Source organism: Castor canadensis, chromosome 3, assembly GCF_047511655.1.
Source record: "Castor canadensis chromosome 3, mCasCan1.hap1v2, whole genome shotgun sequence".
NCBI lineage: Eukaryota > Metazoa > Chordata > Mammalia > Rodentia > Castoridae > Castor > Castor canadensis.
The window spans coordinates 161,665,390-161,670,861 of record NC_133388.1 but is presented as its reverse complement, the minus strand read 5'-3'; the positions used below and the strand labels follow the sequence as shown (position 1 = coordinate 161,670,861).

General features: G+C 40.8%; 1 long non-coding RNA gene across 1 annotated transcript; it reads right to left on the bottom strand.

Moving 5' to 3' along the window:
* Nucleotides 1–541: 541 nt before the first annotated feature.
* LOC141421699 (uncharacterized) lies at nucleotides 542–5,441 on the bottom strand. The gene is made up of 3 exons (XR_012446370.1): nucleotides 5,218–5,441; nucleotides 2,964–3,011; nucleotides 542–1,662 (listed from the first exon to the last, which is right to left on the bottom strand). It is a non-coding gene; the product is annotated as an uncharacterized lncRNA (long non-coding RNA).
* Between the last annotated feature and the right edge of the window lie 31 nt (nucleotides 5,442–5,472).

Sequence of the window (5,472 nt, the reverse complement as noted above, 5' to 3'; positions counted from 1 at the left end):
CATGTAGCTGGAATATGTGACTGTGACTGGCTTATTTGTTGAGATGGGGTCTAACTTTTTGCTAGGAATGGCTTAACCTTTGATCGTCTGGATCTCCACCTCCTGAGTAGCTGGAATTGCAGGTCTGAGCACCCACATCTGGCCTTCTTTTGTTCCTGTACCAGTAAGTACCTGTCCGTAGAAATGATTGCTCAATTCAGGCAAAATTTTGGTAAATATTATAAACCAACACCTTCATTTCTGGCCCAATGGTAACTTCCAAAAGCTCCTAATGCCTAACAACAAATTAAGATTTTTACCTCTGCTTACAAAATGTAAAAATATAACAGTGGGACTGGGCACGGTGATGAACATCTTAATCCCAGCTACATGAGAGGCGAGATAGCGGTAGACAGATTAAGGCCTAGGAAAAAGCATGAGACCTTATCTGAAATAAAAGAAATGCAAAAGGATGGGGTGTGGCTCAAGTGGTAGAGTGCCTGTCTAGCAAGTGTTAAGGTCAAGTTCAATCCCTACTACTGAAGATTGTGTGTGTGTGTGTGTGTGTGTGTGTGTGTATATATATACATATATACATATACATATATACATCTAGGTATACATATATATTATTATATATACATACATATATAATACAGTAAAAATCTCATTGAAGACTTAAGGTTTAAGATGTTAAAATGCTGCCAGGCTAAGATTCTTGTTATAACCTTTCCCTTTTTCTTATTGAAATGTTAGTTGGGGGCTGGTGACTCACACCTGTAATCCTAGCCACTTGGGAGTCTGCAATCAGGGGGATCATGTCTGGAAGCCAGTCTAGGTAAATAGTTTAAGAGACCCCATCTCCAAAATAACCAGAGCAAAATGGACTGAAGGTGAGACTCAAGTGTACAACACCTACTTTGCAAGTGTGAAGCTCTGAGCTCAAATCCCCATCTCACCAAAAAAGAAAAAGAAGAAAAATCATGAGTTTCTGAAAAATAACAGTCAACTATTTGCAATTCCCTATGAGGAATCTCCACCAATTGCATTGTGAGAGGAGGCCAATTCAGGAAACTTTGTCATGGATACTTTGTTCTGTAAAGAACAAAATTGATAGGAAAAATAATTAAGTTTTCAAGTTCCAGATACTTGAGACTGAGAGAGGAGGATCACTTGAGCCCAGGAGCTCAAGACTAGCTTGAACAACATAGCGAGAACCCATTTTGAAAAAAGTTTACATTTTCGAAGTATTATTCAATCAGAATTTTCAAATCCCAGGAGATGTCACAGCAGAAATACTGAGGGCTGGAGTATAGCTGGTTACAAATGTGATGGATAGATCCCTAGAATAGAGAGCTGCAGATAAGGTCATATGCGGAAACACACTGACAGCCAACAGTGTTCAAGTCTGTGGTTTGAACATTTATCAGAGCTGATTAAAGAAGCACAGATAGCCTTTGATTCTTGACAACATAAATTCCCTTCATTGCAGACAACTGGACAATTGGGTCAAGGGAAGAGCTTGTCGTGGCAGTCAGTCAGTAGGTGACAAATGTAAGCATCTGTTGGATTCCAGAATTCAGGCAAAGGCGTACATACTTGCTCCCTTCTGTAACTCTAGACCACTCAGCTTTTAAGAGGAGAGAGAGGCAGAGGAAATTTCATCATCCGGAAGGTACTTCCCTTATGGACATAAAATAGGAAAGCAATTACCCACAACATAAGAGCTCTCAAAAATTCTAGAGTACAAGGAAACAGAATACATTTTGTCTGAAGACCCTAAGAAAAAACACATATGATAAAATGATTTACTATGAAAAGAAGAAAATTCTGGAATATGTCTATTTGTGTCCTTAATAGGATGAGAGAAGACATGTGTCATCAAATAGTGACTGATCAGTGAATGATGTAAGGAAACTAAACATTAACTGTAGAATGTTAAATGCCATTGGAGGCAGGAAAGCAAAACTGACTCTGGTGATAACCAGTAATTTGTAGGATTAATAATAGTACTTTTGTATTTTTGTTTTATTTTTTTCAAGGAGACTTCCTTACCTCTCCATGAACAATTAGTATGCACAGCTCAGATATCTCAAAACAAATTCACCTTTCTTAGCTCTTACTTCACTACGCTGCACTGTAATTGCATTTGGTTTCTGTCTTTGCCTCTAAACTGTAAGTTACTTCAAGGAGAAACCATGGCTTGCCCATTGCTATAATTTGAACCTAAAATGTCCCCCAAAGGCCCATGTGTTAAGGCTTGGTCACCAGTCAATGGCACTATTGGTCAGTGATGGAACCTTTAAGAGGTGGGGCCTAGTGGAAAGAAGTTAGGTTATTGGAGGTGTGCCTCTGAAGGAGATGTTAGGACCTTGACCTCTTTTCTCTTAGCTTCCCCACCGTAGGTAAATAGGCCTCTGCTGTGTACTCCTGCCATGATGTGTTGTGCCATCATAGGACCAAAACGACAGGGCCAAGTGTCTATAGACTGAACCCTCTTCAACTGTGAGCCAAAATAAACTTTTCCTTCTTTTAAGTTGATAATCTCAGGGAGTTTGTCATAGTGATAGAAACCTGTTAACATACCCATCTTTATCCCCAACTACCAGCATAATCTCTGACCAGTGAGACTGGGTAGGTGCTTCATGAATATAAGCAATGAGAGCTCACAGTCAGTTTGGCTTTCCCAATTTTTTTTTTTAATCAGTATGCAAAAAAAAAAAAAAAAAGCCAGTTTGTGACCTCAGTATCATAGAACATAAGGCTAGATTCTTGGACCTAGGAGCCAGAATAGATATGGAATGAAAAAACATGTATAAAAAGAAAAACAAGGCCAACATAGTAAACACAGGAATGAGGATGGTATCAAATAGTTCTAAAGAAGTAACGAGACTCAGTGAAAATTATAATTAAGTGAAGAACTGTTCCTTTCTAACAGAACTAGTTCCTACAGGAACTATGTTCCTGTCACAAAATCAGTTTACCTTTTCTTTCTCACGTCATTTGTTTTTCCTCTTCTTTTCTCATTTTCACTTAAAAGGAAAAATAAAAACCTTTACCATGATTTGGACTTTGGCAATGGCACCCAGCTATTACAGTGCTAGCTGTTCTAACAGATAACCTTTAAGTCTCAGTGGCTTCTTAATAGGAAGTTTAGTGCAATAAATGCCACAGGTCTGCTAGGCTTTCAAGGACCCCTTTTCATTTTATGATCCCACCTTTCTCTAAGGTCTTGGTCTGTTCTTCATTCAATTGGTAATAGGAACCAAACAGAGATTTGGACAAGAAAGATTTATGGACCAGGCCCACAAGCAGAGCATATCACTCTGGCCATGTCCCATTAGCTAGCAGTCAATCACAGGGCCATACTTGACTGAGTGGGAGACTGGGCAGTGAAGTCCACCTGTGGCAATGATAGGAGAAAGTGGGTTTGGCAAAAAGCTAGCCCGTCTGTTACTAACTCCAGTCATTCCAGCAATGGCTCATTAGGCTCTACAGCATTATGTAGCCCTCTCTTTTACTTTTTCACTTAATCTTTGCTGTATTTCTGAAGGCACTGGGAATGATGTGTTTGATTTAGTAACCTAAGTCACACACTTCTAAATGACAAGCTCACTCTTTGACCATAAAACCCTCTGCACTATGCAGCATTCTGCAATTAAAACGAGATGATAGCCTGATCTGTGATTATACTTAAAAGATCACCCAACTTTGCCACATCCTCAGTAGAGTCCATCCTTTGAGGTGTTTTCCTAGTAAATTATGCTAATTTACTGAATTCTTCATTTTAACATGTACCACAGCCCTGAAGACTGCATATTCATTAGTGTAAAGAGACCAACACAAATGTGCATCTCCACAGTGAACCTTACACCTCCCACTTTAAAAGTTTCATTTTATTTTCACTACTTTTTGAACAGTGGAGGTACCCATCAGATATATCCATTTACACAAAACAAATACCTAAATGACTGTGCAAAGAAGTGCACTAAGATGTATTCATACATGTGTTCATGTAATCCTCAGCCCATTAATGAGCTAAGTGTTTTTATTACCTGTAGCTATCAAGGCACAGAGAGGTCAATCAACTGGATGAGTTTAAAAGCTCATCAATGAAGAAAATAAAGCAGGTCAAGCTGCTAGTGAAAGTCTCCACTAATCTCCCCAGAGTTCAAGTCATAGGTTCTGTTTATTGTCTGGGTTTTGCCATAGACTATTCCTTATTCCTCAAAATGCTTTTCACTTGGGGCTTTCATGATATACCATATTCTTGCTTCCCTGCCTCTCATTACACCTTTATTGATAAACTTGATTTGAGTTTGTAAAGCCTAACAGAACCTTAGAGTCTTGCTACTTAAAGCATGAGGCCAAAACCTCAATTTAGCTGTTTCTCAAAGTAATCTGTTTATGTAGAGAAATCTCTTAACTTCCTCTAAAACAAAAGGCTTATATTCTATATAGACATATATCTGATAGCAATTTCCATTTTAAAAAAGATTTAACCTAGTATCTTCTGTTGAATTTCTATTGCCCACTACAAAACTGGAAACAATTTAGAAAGTAGCTTTTGTAATATTAGTCATTTTTAGTGAGTCACTCCCTGAAAGAATTTACTTCGGAGTCAAAGCAAGTTGACTTCAACATCTCAGAACTAAAGCCTCCATCAATTTGTTCATCCTTTTAGCCTAGTACGAATCCGTGCTGATGTGGAAAATGTTGAACTGGTCACTGGAAGGTCTTGCTATATGCTATCTAGCCAGCTGTCATTTCAGGCAAGAAAATAGTTTGTGTAAGACAAAGTTCCGGAAGGAGGAGTCATTGTGCCTGCTGAGAAACTGGATCTTCTGGAGAACTTGAGGCTGAATTCCTGAGCTTCTTCAGGTAGCTGTGCTTAGTGTAGGCCCACAGCAGGTGCTCAGTAAAGAAACCCTGGGAAGCTCAAGGTGAAGTTGACACGAGGGTCCCGGAAGAGTCCCACACTGCTGACTATAAACTCGATGACACTGGCGCACGGTTTTGCACATCACCAAATACTAGTCTTTTTAGCTCGAGCACATTTAACGGGCTGAAGGCCAGATATTTCGTACAGCGAGTGGACGTCTCTGAACTTCCTTCCTTCGACAGGGTGGAGACCCTATCGGTTCCAACACCTGCAACTTCCGCCCTTCTCCTCCCCTCCCCCGCTCTTCGCCCGGCCTGCGGCCCGTCCCACTGCCAGCTGGGGGTCTGGAAATTTACCTTGCTTGCAGGAGACAAGAGGGTCAAGGATTTTACGGTTTGAGCTCCTGCAGTCTGAGATCCAGCGCAAGCTTTATTTGGGGAACGAACAGTGTGCTTCCTGCTAAGGTTTAGACGACCACCTCCACCTTCCCTCGGCAGCCTGCCATTCTCCCCCTCGGGAACTGCTTTCTTACGGAGAGTGACCATAGCTCACTCCAGGCCTCACCTCCCGCCGGCCCCGCCCAGCCCGGCCCACCTCGCCCACACCGCGGC